Source organism: Tamandua tetradactyla, chromosome 3 (assembly GCF_023851605.1).
Source record: "Tamandua tetradactyla isolate mTamTet1 chromosome 3, mTamTet1.pri, whole genome shotgun sequence".
NCBI classification, from domain to species: domain Eukaryota; kingdom Metazoa; phylum Chordata; class Mammalia; order Pilosa; family Myrmecophagidae; genus Tamandua; species Tamandua tetradactyla.
In genome coordinates this window covers 138,440,815-138,459,762 of record NC_135329.1, presented here as the reverse complement: position 1 = coordinate 138,459,762, position 18,948 = coordinate 138,440,815, and the positions used below count along the sequence as shown (strand labels likewise).

The following is an 18,948-nucleotide window of genomic DNA, read 5'->3' as shown; positions in this document are numbered from 1 at the left end:
CTCCAAAAAGTTCTCAGTAACAGTATCACGCTGCAGAAACACGTGGCCCTCCCAGGACAGTTACTTTCAATTGGATGGCATTCATTTGGATAGAAATGCTAGCTATTTGTTTTTTTTAAAAAAAAAAACAAAATCAGCCACATTCCTTTACAGTCACACTTGTATCTAATTAAAAAAAGACAACACTTACACATGTAAGTGTGTAATGTATGTGTCTTGTATGAATTCTAATTAAAAGACATCACATTCAGAATTATAGCACTTATAGCAATAATTTTTAGAGGATCTAACATTTCTTTTTCCATTTAAGGGGTATAGAGGGTGCAGCTGTTTACCTGAATGTATTCTTAAATCAATGACTATTACCCTCTCTAATTTTCCTATCTGTAGCTCTGTTACAGGTTAATGAACACATGTCCATGACCCAGACTGCCTTTGCCAACACAGATTAATTGAAAGGGGGACACCTTCAAAGTCTCAAGGTGAATTGGGCAAGGGCTGGTTAAATGAAGCAAAAGGCCATTTCTTGATAAAATTTGTAGCTCTCTTTCCCAATACATCTTTTTATTGAGAACTTACATTTTTATCCTGTGTTCCTCCTCTGCCGTCTCTTATTCTTGCTCTATCTAATGAATTTTGGCCACATGTACCTCATTCATTTGTATCAGCTGCAGTTGTAAGATGGACATTTGTCAATGATGTTCTTCCATATGTAACTTTTTAAAAGCCTGTGCTGGTTTAAAAGGAAGTATGCCCCCTAGAAAAGCCATGTTTTAATCAAAATCCCATTTCATAAAGGTAGAATAATCCCTATTCAATACTGTATGTTTGAAACTGTAATCAGTTCATCTCCCTGGATGATGTGATTTAGTCAAGAGCGGTTGTTAAGTTGGATTAAGTGATGACATGTCTCTACCCATTTGGGTATTGACTGGTTTACTGGAATACTATAAAAGAGGAAACATTTTGGAGAATGGAGATTCAGAGAGAGCTGAGCAGAATGACATAGCCATGAGAAGCAGAGTCCACCAGCCAGAGACCTTTGTAGATAAAGTAGGAAAATACCTCCCAGGGAGATTCATGAAACAGGAAGCCAGGAGATAAAGCTAGCAGGTGATACCTTGCTCTCCATATGCCCTTCCAGCCAAGAGAGAAACCATGACTGTGTTTGCCATGTGCCTTCTTGGATGCAAGAGAGACCCTGAACTTCATTGGCCTTCTTGAACCAAGGTATCTTTCCATGGATGCCTTTGATTGGACATTTCTATAGATTTGTTTTAGTTGGGACATTTTCTCAGCCTTAGAACTGTAAACTAGCAACTCATTAAATTCCCCTTTTTAAAAGCCATTCTTTTCTGGTACATTGCATTCTGGCAGGTAGCAAACTAGAACAAAGCCCATTCCTGAAAAGTTTTGCTTACATAGTTTTATTCTGAGAGTCTAATATGAGGGCTCAGATTAAGCGGTCTGCTCATGTACTGGAAAGTGTATGAACTCTTTCTCATCATTGCACAGTTCTTTATTTGCAGCACCAAATGATTCTTGGGTTGCAGTATCAGGGCAATACTCAGTCTCTTCTTCAGGAGGGTATGGTGGCAATTTTCCTTTCCCAGGACATGGGTAACCAGAGGTAGACTGACACTCCATTTCATTTTCTCTCTCCTTTCATGGACCACTATTTTTTTGACCCAAGCCTTGATGTTCTCTGAGCGCTTCTTCAGCTGTTTGAAATCCTGCAGGGAAATACTGGGAGTTTATTTCTGGGCAAGTGCTTGCCGGGTACATTTTTTGAGTGCAATAGTTCATGCATCACTTTTTTTGCATTCAAGCACATATATGTACTTTTCTACCAAAGCAAGCAAGATGCTCTTTTCCAATTCTGAGAAGTTCTTGGCAGGTTTTAATATGATGTTGTTTTTCATTTTCCACTATATTTCTACTGGCTGTTGGCTAACCTTCAGCAATGACACTGTAGCTGTGGAACTGGGGCGGGACCAGCAAGGCATGGGTGGTTTGTTCTGAGGGCCTCAGGCTCTCGACCACTGGGCAGTGGTGGTGCACAGTGGCTACTGCACTGCCACTACCACTGCTGCCACCATATGTCAGAGGGTGTGGAGGAGGACAGGACCACTGTCCCATGCACTCCCAACCTCTCAGAGCCTCTACCATCAGTCTCCTGGAGGCTGGGGTGAGGTGTGGTATGGCCTCTGTACCCCCCACCCCCACTACCTCCACAATGTCCTGGGGAGAGTATCAGGAAAGACTTCTCCACTGCCTCCACCCCTGTTTAGGGCAGGGTTGAAACAACGGCTGTCACTGCTTTTGTCCATGGTGGGTTGAAACAGTTCAGCCAGGACCCAGGGATCCAACCTCGCAAATCAAAAGCAGTGATCAGTGTTCAGCAATGCCCCTCCTTGTTCTTCAGGATGAACATTTTTATGTCCTTTTCTGACAGCAGCAGCTAGTTAGGGACTGGATCCCAAGGAGGCTGTATTAGTTTGCAAGCTGCTGGATTGTGACATACCAGAAATGGAATGGCTTTTACAAAGGGAATTTAATAAGCTATAAGCCCACAGTTCTAAGGAAGTGAAAGTGTCCAAATCAAGACACAAACAAGAGGTTACCTTCACTCAAAAAAGGCTGATATTTCCAGAATAACTATGTCAGCTGGGAAGGCACATGGCTGGCATCTGTCACTCCCTTCCTCATGTGCTGCATTACATTCAGCCTCTATTCCTGTGGGGGTTCCTCACTTTGCTTCTCCAGGGCTGGCTTTCATCTCTTGGCTTCCCTTGGCTCTCTCCAGGTTCTGGCTTGCTTAACATCTCATGGTAAAGTCTGCTGAGTTCCAAGCATCTCCAAACATCCATGTCTCTGTTCTCCAAGTGTTGGTGTGTGTCAGCTCTGCTCTGAAGTTAATGTCAATGCTGTCATTTCTCTAAAATGTTTCCTCTTTTAAGGGATTCCAGTGAACTAGTCAAGACCCACCCTAAAGTTACAGAGTTGCATCTCCATCTGATCAAAAGGTCACACCCAGAATTGGGCATGTCTTATCTCTGTAAAGATAATTTAATCAAAAGTTTCCAACCTACAGTATTGAATCAGGATTAAAGAAATGGCTGCCCCCCCACAAGATTGAATCAGGATTAAACATGGTTATTCTGGGGTACATAAGATTTTCAAACCAGCACAGAGTCCCACCTGGAAAATGGGGGATGGATGCTGGCAACCACTTGGGGAGAGAGCTACTCACTGCTCTTTCCTACAGTTTATCAGCTTCTACCTCCAGCTCTTCTCTGGATGTTGCTCAGTGTTTTTCTGTCCTCTGGCCCTCAGACCAGTAGTTTCAGACAGTTCGGCCTGTTAACTGTTTTGGAGGAAGGAGTGAGTTTTGGTGCTCCCTACTCTGCCATTTCCCTGAAGTCCCCAACCTTTTATGATTGTATCTCTAACGGCATCTAGCAGAGTGCTATCACTTAGAAATTATTCTAAAAAAATGTTTAGTGATGAATTAATTCTCCAGGAGTGCTTAGCAGATTCTTTGAAAATTTGCTATTATTATTAGTAGTAGTACTGCCTACATAATTTAACTTGCATTTACTTCATGAAATCAGTTTGTAAGTGAATGAAAACTATGGAACTGCTTTTTGCTTGCAAGGACATAGTTTCAAGGTATTCAGTATTACAATACAACAAAAACATTTCCTCTTGTGCACTTTACATTGAATCTGAATTGGTGATCTGTTGACTTTGGTATTAATAAAGTGTAACTTAATGCCTTTCAAAAATTTTAGCAAGCAGAGTCACAACATTAAACAATATTATAGTTTTCAATCTACCATTATGTTAAAATCAGATTAAGTTATAGTCTTAGTGTGGTTAGCTGGGGATAGAAGAACTAAATTAAACTTAAAAACTATGAAACAAATGGATGCTTCTAGCCATGATTGAGTTTATAACTATACTCCCCTCAAATTCACTCTGTTCCATTGCCTTCCTTAGTCACTGTACTTTGTAGGAGTAACAAATACGGTGGGTAATGATGCACTGAATATCAGTACTCACTATATTTTAAAAACTGTCTTGGTGTGCCGTAAACCAGTCAGAGGAAATGCCTGGAAATTCTAAACTGACATTAGCCATGAACAAGTGATACATTTATTCTGCTGCTTCCCACATCAGCCCTGTTTTGTGCTTAATATTACCTGATAAGACAGATCTCTTTTCTAAAAAAACCAATGGTTTAGATATCTAGGAACTTTTATTTTTTATTAGAAAAGTTGTAGTATTATGGAAAAATCATGCAGGAAACATAGAGTTCCCATATTACCTTCCCCATTATTAATACTTTGCATTAGCATGTACCTTTGTTACAAGTCATGAAAGGATATAATTATAATTGTACTATTAACTATAGTTCACAGTTTATATTAGGGTTCACTGCTACATTGTCCAGTCCTATGTTTAAAAACTTTTTTTCTAGTAACATGTATACAACCTAAATTTTCCCCTTTTAATCACAAATATACAATCTAGTGCTGTTAATCATATTGACAATGTGGTGCTACTATCAGCACCCTCCGTTAGCAAAAGCTTTCCGTCCTCCTAAAGAGAAATTCTTCACCAATAAGCATTAACTTCCTATTCCCTAGTCCCACCCCAGCCCACAGTAATATATTCTAGTTTCTGACTCTATGAATTTGCTTATTCTAATTTTTTCATATCAGTAAGTTCATACAATTACTATTTTTTTGGTTGTCTGGCTTTATTCACTCAAATTTATGTCTCGAAGGTTCATCCATTTGTCACATATATCAGAGCTTCATTCCTTTTTACACTGAAAAATATTTCACTAAATGTATATACCAAATATACCATGTTTTGTTTATGATTCATCTGTTGATGGACACTTGTGATGCTTCCATCTTTTGTCAATTGTGAATAATGCCACAATGTATATATGGTTATAATGCCACAATGAACATGTATACTCTGTGCTTGCACAGAATAATACCTAGAAGAGGGATTGCTGGGTCATATGTTAATTCTAAATTAACTTTCTAAGGAAGTGTGAAATAGCAGCTTCGTTATTTTATATCCATACCACCAATGATTGAGTGTTGCTATTTCTCTACATCCTCTCCAAAACTTGTTATTTCCTATTTGTTATAATAGTATTCATTCTAGTGGGTACGAAATATTGTGGCATTGTGATTTTGATTTGTATTTCCTTGATGGTAATGATGTTGAGCATCTTTCACATGCTTTTAGACCATTTGTATATCTTCTGTGGAAAAATGTCTATTCAAGTCTTTTGCCCATTTTTAAGTTGGGTTGTTTGTCCTTTGATGTTAAGTTATAGTAGTTCTTAATATATTCTGGATAATTTATTCTTAATGGATTTGTGCTTTCTGCATTTTTCTCCCACTCTGTAGGTTGTATTTTTACTCTCATGATGAAGTCCTTTGATGCACAAAGCTTTTAATTTTGGTAAAGTCCTCGTTATCTCTTTTTCCTTTTGTTGCTGATACTTTTGTGTGAAGTCCTAGAAACCACTGTCTAATACAAAGTCTTGAAGATGCTTCTCTTTATTTTCTTTGGGTTCTTATATTTATTTCTTTGATACTTTTTGAGCTAATTTTTGTATATGATGTGAGGTAGGGATCCACCTTCATTCTTTTGCATATGGATATCCAGTTTTCCCAACACCCATTGCTGAGGAGACTATTTTTTCCCAATTGAGAGAACTTAGCATGCTTATGAACAATCAACTGGCCATGAATGTGAGGGTTTATTTTTGTATTCTCAATTTATTTCATTGGAGTATACATCTATCCTTGTGCCAGAAGCATGTTGTATAAATTACAGTAGCTTGTAATAAGTTTAAGATCAGGAATTGTGAGTCCTCCAACTTTTTTCTACTATTTTCAAGATGGCTTTGACTATTTGGAGCCCCTTGCCCATGAATATGAAGTTGTTTATTGGAGTTTCCATTTATACAAAGAAGACTGCATTGAAATTTTCATTGGGATGGCGTTGAGGAGCTTTGGGTAGACATGACATCTTAACAATACTTAGACTCCCAGTCATGGAGCCAGAATGTCCTTCCATTTCTCAGATCTTTGATTTCTTTATACGTGTTTATACATACATAGTTTTTCATGTATATTTGAGTTTTTAGTTGCTGCTGTAAATGGAATTTTAAAAATATTTCCTTTTCAGATTGTTAATTACCAGTGCATAGAAAAGTTACTGATTTTTATGTGTTAATCTTATATCCTGCATGATGCTATATTCATTTGTTGGCTCTAGTACCTTTCTTGTATATTTTTGAGGATTTTTTTTTATACACAGAATCCTGCCATCTGCAGCCAGGGAAAGTTATAGTTTTTCCTTTCCAATTTGAATGCCTTCTTTATCTTCTGCTTGCTTAATTGCTCTGGTTAGAACTTCTAGTACAATGTTGAGTAACAGTGGGCATCCTTGTCTGTTTCCGTATCTTAGAATGAAAGCTTTTAGCCCTTCACCATTGAGTTAGTTAGGTTTTTCATTTATGCCCTGTATCATGTTGAGAAGTTCCCTTCTCATCCTAGTTTTCCAACTATTTTTCCTCAAGAAGGGGTGCTGTATTGTGTCAAATGCCTCTTCTGCATCAATTGAGATGATCATGTGTTTTTCCCCTGTGTTTTATTAATGTGGTGTATTACATTAATTAATTTTCTTATATTGACACACCCTTGCAAACCTGGGATAAATCCCACTTGATCGTGGTGAATAACAGTTAATTATGGTGCCACATTGGTTTATTTTGTGTCACCACTGAACTAAGCACACAAATATCAAACCTTTACCACTGTTTTAATCATGGTTTTATAGTCATAATAGTCAAAGTTAAGACACTTAGATTCATAAGGAGCATTCCACTAACAAATATTTTATTTAGACAACTTTGGTATTATAAGATAGAATCTTCAAATTTTAATTTGTAATTTATTTGGTTACTAGCGATGTTTGAACATTTTTTTCAATTTTTACAATCATTAGTTCTTTCCTTTTGAAGATCTGCCTGCTTATGGTCATTTACACTTATCTCTTGGGGCTGGGGGTGGGGATGGGAGTAGAGTTGGATTAACTATGTTTCTTGAGTTGTGGGATAGTGTTGGGTTAAAAACAACAATTGAAATGGATACGGGTTGGTTTGACATTCCAGCTCTGTTATTACTAGCTGTATGACTTTAGGTGGATTTTTTTTTAATACATTTCAAGACAGTTAACTTCTATATGAGAATGGGTAAATGATTTTATGCCATTGATATGTTGTAGAAAAATTAATGAGTTAATGCTTAGAATAATATCCAGCAACATGACCTCAATATATACTGGGTAATATTGATTAAATAAATGATTTATATCTTTTACATATGTTACTAAAGTTATTCTTAGTTTATGCCTGCTCTTAATTTTTGTAAAGTTGAAATACTCATTTACATGGCATATCTGATTTTGCAGAGCTATTAGTATTGCCTAATACTGCTACATTCAACCCCTCAAAATTCATCTATTACTATTTTATTATATATAAAAATATTTTATCTTAACATTTAAGCGTAGGGATATGTGTGTGTTTGTGTGTGTGTGGTGCTTTCTAGGCAAAAAATTAAAGGATTATTTTAAAACCTGAACTATGGAATTTTACAGCAGCTTTGAAATGTTCTTCAAGTACTACAATCTACTGTAGTTTTTAACTTATTAGAACATTATTGTGCTATTAATGTTTTTATTTTGATCCTATATTTTGAATCTTTACAGTCTTAGATACAATTTAAAATCTAATCTAACTGTAAAATCTTTATAGTCTTAAGATAACAACTTAAAAAATAACAAAACTCTAAATATCAAATTCCAAAAATAAATATGATAAATTTGTATGAAAGCTGACACTAATTTTATGGATTTATTAATATAATTCATTAAAGTATTCTTATAATTGCAAATTTTTAAAAGAAATATTTCCAACAAACTTTAGAAACTACCTGTTTTAAAAAGAAGGAAATGGAGCTTCAAAGTACTTTCAGAAGAGCTTTAATAAAGTTCTGTATTAACACTAATACATTTTTAAAACAATAATTTGATTAAAATAATTTTTTTTTGGAAACACAGATATAAGAATATAGTTAGTGTGGTCATCAGGTTCATGTGCCAACTTAGCCAGGTAATGGTACCTGGTTGTCTGGTCAAGCAAGCACTGGGCTCACGTTGCTGTGAGGACATTTCATGGACTTAAATCATGAGCACATTGGTTGCATCCATGGCTGCTTACATCTGCAATTGGCTAAGGGGGCTAAGGAAAGTTTCTTCTGCAATGAGTGAGTTTACTGTAATTACCAGAAAACTTTTAAGGAGAATTCAGGAGAAGGAATTTCTCTGTTTTTGCTTCAGCCAGCTAGGTTCTCCTTCGGAGTTTATTGAGGACCTGCATTGAAGCTGCCAGCTCGTGGCTTGCCCTACAGATTTTGGACTATTACATCCACAGGGTTGCATGAGAAATGTTTATAAATCTCATATTTATAGATATCTCCCATTGGTTCTGTTTCTCTAGAGAATCCTAATACAGCTTGGTATCAGTAGTGGTTCTTGAGAAGCAGAATAAAAAAATGAGTTTTTACAATTGGTTTTCTACTCTGATTAGACTCAAATGCACTAATGACTCTATTTCCAATAATCAAGATGGCACTGATAATCCATGGGGTAAGTTGGCCAGAGAGATACACAAAACATCATCATTTGATTTTGCTATTTGTATACTTATATGAGGCAAGGCTCTGGGTGAGAGTGCTTTTGACACCTTAATGGAGTTTTGTGGAATTAAAAGTTATAATGATGTTGGCTGACTGTTGTTAGCTTAAATGTTATATGAAAGGTGTAGAAGTTTCTATAATAGCTCTGAAGGAAAACCTTATTTCATAGCCACAGACTTAAGATCACTGAAAATCAGACCCAGCGTTTCACTGTTAGAGTAGCAGATTTACGATATAAACTGAAATCTTAACCTTGCAGGGTGCCTGCTGTTAAAGTGAAGGCATTGACTGGAAAGGAGTGGGATCCTGAAAAAAGAGATAGCAGCATATAGATTGATAACATTGACTGTGGAGACATTGAAACCCTAGATTCTGCTGAGCCTTTTCTAGATAAACCTGTAATGTTCTGCCCTAATGACATAGCTGTGCCACCATTAGGCTTTCCTGAGGAAAGAGCATCCGAATCACCAATCTACCATGAGGAAAAAGCTACCCAAGGTCCAGCCTGCCTTGAGGAAATAGCTTCCTGACCTCCAGTCTGCCCTGAGGAGTGGCCATCCAACCTCCATGTGAAGAGATTAACCCTTACCCTGGGGAAACAGCCTTTGCTCCTGTCTGGAGAGATTAATCCTGTTTCACCAGATGAAACTCCAAAGGAATGCCCTGAGGTAATTAGCTTGAAAGACACTTCTAATTCTTTTCATGGCCCATCCCCACAGCCCCTCTTTTCTTCCAGACTAGAACTAGACCAAACTCCCAACGGGCCCCAAAGTGTCAATCATGGGAAAGTACACTGTACTTCAAAAGAACTGCATGAGTTTTCCAATTTATATAGACAGAAATCAGGGGAATATGTGTGGGAATGGATAGTAAGGGTGTGAGATAATGGTGGAAAGTATATAAAGCTGGATCAGGCTGAATTTATTGACATGGGCCCACTTATCAGAGATTCTGCCTTCAGTGTCATAGCTCACAGGGGTTAGAAAGGTCAGTAATAATTTGTTGGGGTGGTTGGCTGAAACATGGATCAAAAGGTAGCTAACAGGGTGCATGGCTCAGCAGGTAGAGTTCTCGCCTGCTATGCTGGAGACATGGGTTTGATTTTGGGTGCCTGCCTATGCAAAAAAAAAGAATGTGGCTCACATTACCTGAGGTTGAAATGCCAGAACTGCCCTGGTATACTGTAGATGAGATTAGAATGTTAAACTGGATTTTTCATGAAAGGCCTACTCATACATCCCAGGAATGTCCAGAGGACACACCTTTTACCAGAACTGTGAGAAATAAATTTGTGTGGCTAGCTCCATTGTCCCTGAAGACTCTGTAGTTGTCCTTCTCTGTAGGTCAGATATTATTGTGGCAACTGCTGTCACTGACCTGGAAACCTTACACACAATGAGGATGATTGGATTCCAAGTTGGCAGAAGCCAGGTGGCAGCACTTAATCGCCAAAGACAAGATGGGCATGGCTATCATAATGGAAAGCAGATTCAAAGCAGAAGTCAAAATATTCTGACTCACAGAGACCTATGGCATTGGCTAGCAGATCATGGGGTATCTAGAAGTAGAATAGACAGGCAATCTAAAACATTCTTGTTTGAGTTGTATAAGCAGAAGTGTTCTAGGTCAGGTGAACAAAAGTCTAATGGGAATTACAAAAACACAGAGTCACAGCACCTTAATCAATTTCCAGACTTCAGAGTTTACATACCCAGAGCCCCCTGAATGAGTGAAAGGCCAGGTTCCTTTGGGGAAGGATCCTGTTACACTGCCACAAATTTATACTGTTAATCTTCCTTCCAGCCTTCCCCAAGGGGACCTACAGTCTTTTACCAGTCTTTTCCCAACTGTGCATTGGGAAAAGAAATGATCAGATATTTGGCGGATTATTAGACACTAGTCTAGAAGTGACATTAACTCCAAGGGACCCCAAACATCACTCTGGTCCACCAGTCTGGGTGGGGGCTTATGGAGGTCAGGTGATTGATGGAGTTTTAGCTCAGGTCCATCTCACATTGGGTTGAGTGGGTCCCTGGACCTATTCTGTAGTTATTTCCCCAGTTTCAGGATGTACAATTGAAATAGACATACTGAGCAACTGGTAGAATCCCCACTTGGCTCTCTGGCTCATGGGGTGAAGCCTATTATGGTAGGAAAGGCCATGTAGAAGCCATTAGAACTATTCCTGCCTAGCAAAATAGTAAATCAGAAGCAAAACAAGATACCTGGAGGGACTGCAGAGATTAGTCCACACTTAAGGACTTGAAGGATGCAGGGGTGGTGATTCCCACACATCCCCATTCAACTTTCCTCTTTGGCCTGTGTGAAAACAGATAGGTATTGGAGGATGACAGTGGATTATTGTAAACTCAATCAGGTGGTGACTGTAATTGCAGATCCTGTTCCAGATGTGGAATCATTGCCCGGACAAATCAACACATACTCTCATACCCGAAATGTGGCTATTGACCTGGCAAATACTTTTGTCTCAATAGCTGTTAGTAAGGAACATCAGAAATAGTTTGCTTTCAGCTGCAAGGCTAGCAATACAATTCCACTGTCCTACCTCAGGGGTATATCAGTTCTCCAGTCCTATGTCATAATCTTGTCTGCAGGGGCCTTGATCATTTCTCCCTTCTATAAGACATCACACTGATCCATTATATTGATGATGTCATGCTGATTGCACCCAGTGAGCAAGAAATAGGAACTTTTCTAGACTTACTGGTAAGGCATTTGTGTGTCAGAGGATGGGAGATAAATCCAACAAAAATACAGGGGACTTCCACCTCAGTGAAATTTTTAGGTGTCCAGTGGTGTGAGGTATGTCAAGATATCCCTTCTAAGGTGAAGGATAAATTGTTTTATCTGGCCCCTCCTATGATTAAAAAAAAAAAGAGGCACAATGCCTAGTTGGTCATTTTGGATTTTGGAGGCAATATATTCCCCATTTGCATGTACTAATCCAGCCTATTTACCAAATAACCAGAAAAGCAGCTAGTTTTGAGTGGGGGCCAGAACAAAAGGAGGCTCTGTGACAGGTCTAGGCTGCTATGCAAACTGCTCTGCCACCTGAACCACATGATCCAGCAGATCCAATGTCACTGGAAGTGTCATGGCAAATAGAGATGCTGACTGTAGCCTTTGGCAGGCCCCTGTAGGAGAACCACAATGCAGGCCCTTAGGATTTTAGAGTAAGGCCTTACCATCTTCTGCAGATAACTATTCTCTCTTTTAGAAACAGCTTTTAGCTTGCTACTGGGCTTAACCAAGTTACCATGAGACCTGATTTGCCTATCATGAGCTGGGTGGTTTCTGACCCACCAAGCCATAAAGTTGGGCATGCACTGCAGCACTCCATCATAAATGGAAATTCAAGATAGGGCAAGAGCAGGTGCTGAAGGCATGAGTAAGTTACATGAGGAAGTGGCCCATATGCCCAAGGCTCCCACTCCTGCCACATTACCTTTTTTTCTCAGCCCAGAGATGTGGCCTCTTGAAGAGTTTCTTATAGTCAGTTGGCTGAGGAAGAGGAAACCCAGGCCTGGTTTACGGATGGCTCTGCTTGATATGCAGGTACCGCATGCAAGTGTACAGCTGTAACACTGCAGCCCCTTTCTGGGATGTCTCTGAAGGACAGTGGTGAGGGAAAATCCTCCCAGTGGACAGAACTTTGAGCAGTGCATCTGGTTGTTCATTTGGCTTGGAAGGAGAACTGGCAAGAGGTTCATTTGTATACTGACTCATGGGCTGTAGCTTATGGTTTGGCTGGATGGTCAGGGACTTGGAAGGAACATGATTGGAAGACTGGGTGACAATGAGATCCAAGGAAGAGGTATGTGGATAGACCTTTCTGAGTGGGCAAAAAACATGAAGATATATGTGCCCCATGTGAATGCACATCAAAGGGTGACTTCAGCAGGGGAAGGTTTTGATAATCAGGTAGATAAGATGACTTGGTCTGAATACAAGTCATCCTCTCTCCAGCCACTCCTGCCATTGCCCAATGGGCTCATGAACAAACTGGTCATGGTGGTGGTGATGGAGGTTATTCTTGGGTTCAGCAACATGGACTTATATTTCCCAAGTCTGACCTGGCTACAGCCATTGCTGAGTACCCAATCTGCCAATAGCAGAGACCCACATTCAGCCTCTTATATGGCACCATTCCCTGAGGTGATCAGCCTCCTACATGGTGGGAGGCTGATTACTTTGAACCACTTTCATCATGGAAGGGACAGCGATTTGTTCTAATTGGAATGGATACCTATCCTGGATATGGGTTTCCCTTCCCTGCAGGCAATGCTTCTTCCAAAATTACGATCTGTGTGGACTTACAGAATGTCTTACCTGTCATCATGGTATCCCACACAGCATTGCTTATGATCAAGGAACCCTTCATAGCAAATGAAGTGTGGGCATGGGCACATGCACATGGAATTCTCTGGTCTTCCCATGTTCCCCATCATCCTGAAGCAGCTGGAGAGCTAAAACAGCGGAATGGGCTTTTAAAGACCCAATTATGATGCCAACTAGGTCGCAATTCCTTGCAGGGCTGAGGCAATGTTCTTCAGGAAACTATGTATACTCTGAATCAATGTCAATCTATGCTGGTGTTTCTTCCATGGCCAGGATACGTGGGTCCAGGAATCAAGGGGTGGAAATGGGAGTGGCACCACACACTATTACCGCTAGTGATCCACTACCAAAATATTTGCTTCCTGTCCCTGAAACCTCGAGCTCTGCTGGTCTGCAGGTTTTAGTTACAGAAGGAGGAGTGCTCCCACCAGGAGACACAATAATGACTATTGAGTTGGAAGCTAAGACTGCCAGCTGGTCACTTTGGGCTACTCATGTCCCTGGATCAACAAGCCAAGAAGGGGGTTACTTTACTGGTTGGGGTGATAAATCATGACTATCAAGGGGAAATAAGACTGCAACTACACAATGAAAGTAAAGCAGAGTTTTCCTGGAATACAGGAGGTCCCTTAGGGTGCTTCAAAGTACCATCAGGCTCTGTGATTAAAGTTAATGGAGAACTGCAACAACCCAATCCAGGTAGGATGACCAATGGCTCAGAAACTTCAGGAATAAAGGTTTGGGTCATCCCACTTGGCAAAGAACGATGGCCAGCTGAGGTGCTTGCTGAGGGTAAAAGGAACATGGAAGGGTAGTAGCTGGAGGTAGTGATAAATATGAACTAAAACCATGTGACCAGTTATAGAAATGAGTCTTGTAATGGTAAGAATATTTCTTCCTGGCTTTGTAATGTGTATCTATGCATTTGTACATAAAGTAAATATCTTTGTTTTTCCTCTCTATTTTATCCCTTTTATCATATGACATAAGTTGTATTGTTTATGTTATAGTATTTAAGTTGTAAGATATCCAGTTTTGAGTGAGTGTTACCCAAGGACTTACACTTTATTCCACAGAAATTCGATGCATTTCTTGTTGTATGCAGGAAGGCTGTTATCGTTTTGTGAGGCAAAAAATGTTTCTATCATTGTTTTCTGTTTAGAGATTAAGTATGGTTTAAGGTGTTGTGCATAGCTGTCAAGTGGACAAGTGGTGACTTGTGATGGTTAGGTTCATGTATCAACTTGGCCAGATGATGATGCCCAGTTGTCTGGTCAAGCAAGCACTGACCTATCTATTGCTGTGAGGACATTTCATGGTCTTAAGTCATGAGCATGACTTGGTTGCATCCATGGCTGATTATATCTGCAGTTGGCATAAGGGGAGTGTCTTCTGTACTGAGTGACACTACATCTAATCACTGGAAAGCTTTTAAAGATAATTCAGAATAGAGAATCTCTCTCTTTCTGCTTCAGCTAGGCTGCCTCTCTTGGGGAGTTCATCGAGGACCTTCAATGGAGCCGCCAGCTCAGGGCCTGCCCTTTAGATTTTGGACTCTAACATTGCCATAGTTGCATGAGACAAAATGAGATTTTATAACTCTCATATTTACAGATATCTTCAACTGGTTCTCTTCCTCTATAGAATACTGACTAAGACAGTTAGTAAATAATAGTTATATTACCATGTACCAGTTTGAAACTGTTGTGTACCCCAGAAAGCCATGTTCTTTAACCCTTATTCGATATTGCTGGGTGGGATCTTTTTTATTGTTTTCATGGAGATGTGACCCACCCAATTGTGGGTGGTACCTTTTCTTTAGGTGTTTTCCATGGAGATGTGTCTCCACCCATTCAAGGTGGGGTTGCTTACTAGAGCCCTTTAATTGGCACCAATTTGGAAAAAGCTTGAGAATTCATACAGCCAGAGACCTTTGGGGATGTAGAAAGAAAATGCCCCCAGAGGATCCATTTGAAAAAACTGGTAGAGAAATCTAACAGAGGTTGCCAAGTATCTTCCCAGCTGAGAGAGAAGCCCTGAACTTCACCAGCCCTTTCTTTGAAATTAAGGTATCTTTCTTTGGAAAGCTTGAAGACCATTGGATTGCCAGATTTTTTTCTAATTAACAATAAGTGGAATATATTTTGAAATAAGCAACATTTTAATAATAAGTTAAGGAATAGAAATAATAAGAAATGTCACACAACCCTTGAGCAGAAAAGACTGTGATCACATTAAATGCAAGAGACAGGGTTAAAACAAACAACAAAAAACTGAAAAAAAAGAAAAGTAAATGAAGCCAGCTGATAATGAGACAAATTCCTTCATTTGAGACATTTAGAAAGACATTTAAGAAAAAGTAGCCAATGAATTAATAATTTGTATGGTCCAGTATGAGATTCTTGGACTGTACATTTCAGAAGACATGACACCTGCCCTCAATAATCATAATCTTAAAGAACTTTCCATATGGAATACACAAACACACACAAATACTTATTCTTTTAGATTATGATATACAAACACACATACATACACAATTTATGTAATACATAAGGTTGTCTATTATATTTTGTCTACAGTATACATCTCTATACATTACTGTATATTAATATATTTTATATATTATTTAATGTTTAATGACAGCATATGTAATATACTAGATGTACATACATACATATATAATGTATATACATAAGTTCATTTCTAAATGATTATATAATGTATGCTTTTTGATGGTGGATGGAAGTATATTTAGAATACATTTTTTCAACTATTAGTTGGTTAATATTTATGTCTTATTACATCAGAATGCTCAAATGTTACTGTGCTGGTTTCAGGCTGTTGTATCGCCCCAAAAAGCCATGTTCTTTTTCCTAGACCAGTCTTGTGGGGGCACACCTATTGTTTGGGCAGGATCTTTTTAAGTTGTTTCCATGGAGATCTGACCCACCCAATTGTGGATGGGACATTTGGATTAGGTGATTTCCATGAAGATGCACTTCCACCCATTCAAGGTGGGTCTTAATCTGCTTAATGGAGTCCGTTAACAAGGAACCATTTTGGAAAAATTTCAGAGCTGACAGACAGAGATGTTTGGAGATGCAGAAACAAAATGCCCCCAGGGAAGCCATTTGAAATCAGTAGCCAAAGGACCAGCAGACAACAGCCATGTGTCTTCCCAGCTGAAAGAGGTATTCTGAATGTCATTGACCTTTCTTGAGTCAAGGTGTCTTTCTCTGGACGCCTTAGTTTAGAAATTTTTATGACCTTATGTGCTGGTTTGAAAGGATGCGTGTCTGCTAGAAAAGCCATGTTTTAATCTAAATCCCATTTCATAAAGGCAGAATAATCCCTATTCAATACTGTACGTTTGAAACTATAATCAGATCATCTCCCTGGAGATGTGATTTAAACAACAGTGGTTGTTAAACTGGATTAGGTAACGACATGTCTCCATCCATTTGGGCGGGTCTTGATAAGTTTCTGGAGTCCTATAAAGGAGGAAACATTTTGGAAAATAAAAGTGAATCAGAAATTTGGAGAGAGCAGAATGACATAGCCACGAGAAGCAGATTCCACTAGCCAGTGACCTTTGGAGATGAAGAAGGAAACTGTCTCTTGGAAGTTTCATGAAACAGGAAGCCAGAGGAAGAAGCCAGCAGATGATGTCATGTTTGCTGTGCACCCTTCCAGATGAGAGCGGAACCCTGACCATGTTCACCATGTGCCTTCTCACTTGAGAGAGAAACTTTGAACTGCATCGGCCTTCTTGAACCAAGGTATCTTTCCCTGAATGCCTTAGATTGGACATTTCTATAGACTTGTTGCAATTGGGACATTTTCTCAGTCTGTAAACTAGCAACTTATTAAACTTCCCTTTTTAAAAGCCCTTCCATTTCTGGTATATTGCATTCCAGCAGCATTAGCAAACTAAAACAATTACATAAACATATTATTAGTTATTATTAAGTATCTAAAATATGCATTAGTGAACTTTAGCTGAAAGATCCAGATAGATAAGAGTAAAGATTTTAGTATTAATTTTTAGCTTTCCCCTATATGTCTCTTCATCCTGTGTAGTCTTCTCTCATTTTCAATTATAGCCATATATAATTTCCGTGAAAATCTTTGAATTGAAACAAATGTTCTAATATAGATGGAAATAAATTGATCAGTGGACTTTCTTTTAAATGAAGACCTTGATTATGCCTGAAAGAATAAGCAGTATTAACTTCAAACCATTTCTCCAAACTAATAATTCATTTGTGAGCCACACTATAAGCTTATTAAAAACTAGAAAATAAAAATAAAAGCTTTTAAAAAAGCATCTCATTACAAACAGAAGCACTAAAACTGGAAATATAAATGACAGTTATAAATGTATCAAGTTTTAATGTATTAATAAAAATGTAGTATTTTTCTTAGATGGAAAAAGTGAAATAACAACAAATTCACAGCTCCTGAAGTATATACTTCAATTTTTTCATATTGTTCGTCAAATGTCATTTTAATAAAATTCCAAGGTTATGGAAATCTTTTTAAAATTAAATTTACTTCATTTTATTGGTAAAATCTTCTGACCACATTACCACTTCTTAGTTTAAAAAAATGCAAACAGTGCACATATGAGTTTAAATTCAAGACTGAAGGTCTTAACCCTGTCTAGCTAATTGGGCACATTTGACATTTACTTTATTGCCTTGTTCTTTTTCACTGTGATTTTCCTCTTTAATGAAGACAAAATTCTTGCCAATGACACTGCCCCAGAGAATAGTTTTGTAGCTAAAGAGGTCAAGCCCTTGTATGTTTATATATCTCCTAGATTCTCAACCTTTTTAATAATATTATCCATTCTTTGTTTCACCTAGTGACCTTTGCCATTAATGGTATTATTACTGGGGTCACTATTTGAAATCAGAATGTACATCTTATTATTATTTTAAAGTACAACATTTTTTTTGTCGTTTAACTCTCAGATTTCAATAACAGAAGTGATTGAAGGGTATGTTGAGGAGTTATTTGCTTCTTAAATCACTTCAAGGATTTAAATCTTCAAACCTTTCCAGAAAGTTGAAAATATTTCACTATTTACCAAGAAATGTTAGACTTTTCTTGGTACCTTATTTTCATTACTATGGCATATAGATTTTTCAATATCTAATTTAGGTAAGACTCCTTTAGTCTCTTGTGCATTTATTCATTCAACAAACACTTGTTCAGCATTTACTACATATCAAGGACTGTGGGTGGCAGTAAGAATTCAAAGATTAAAAGTAAAATAAGTTAAATCCCTGTCTTCTATGTGTTCACATCAAAATAAAAGTAAGCAAACATTTGATATACACTATAATCCTGGGAGATGGATTAAAGTTTTGCATCTTATAATACAGAGAAAGGATAGGGAAGTGAGAAGGAATTTTCTCAGTGGATAAACTCTACGTCAGATTTTGAATTACCAGTAAAGGTCAGCAAGTGGTGGGGCTGGGAGCTTCAGGTCTATGGTGATAAAAAAAAAAGCACTATTCAGCTCTCCTGCTGAAGGGAGCATCACTGATTGACAGTCCCAGCTATAACCCCTCTGGATCCACCACTGCATTCATGCCAAGGCCATGCTTCTCTTGGTCTTCTTTAAGTCACTAACTGAGCATCATGGGAGTACTTGTTTAAGCCCATTCTGTGGCATGTAGTACTTGTCTATCTGATAACTTCAGCTTCACTCCTCATTGGTCTGGCTGAAGCTTTATCACACTGGAGCATCATCCTTCAAATCTTTCTTACTTTCTCTTCA

The 18,948-nt window shown here is 38.4% G+C and overlaps 1 pseudogene; it reads right to left on the bottom strand.

The window, feature by feature from the left end:
• Positions 1 to 477: 477 nt before the first annotated feature.
• LOC143676366 (myb/SANT-like DNA-binding domain-containing protein 3) lies at positions 478 to 1,922 on the bottom strand (annotated as a pseudogene).
• Positions 1,923 to 18,948: the final 17,026 nt, after the last annotated feature.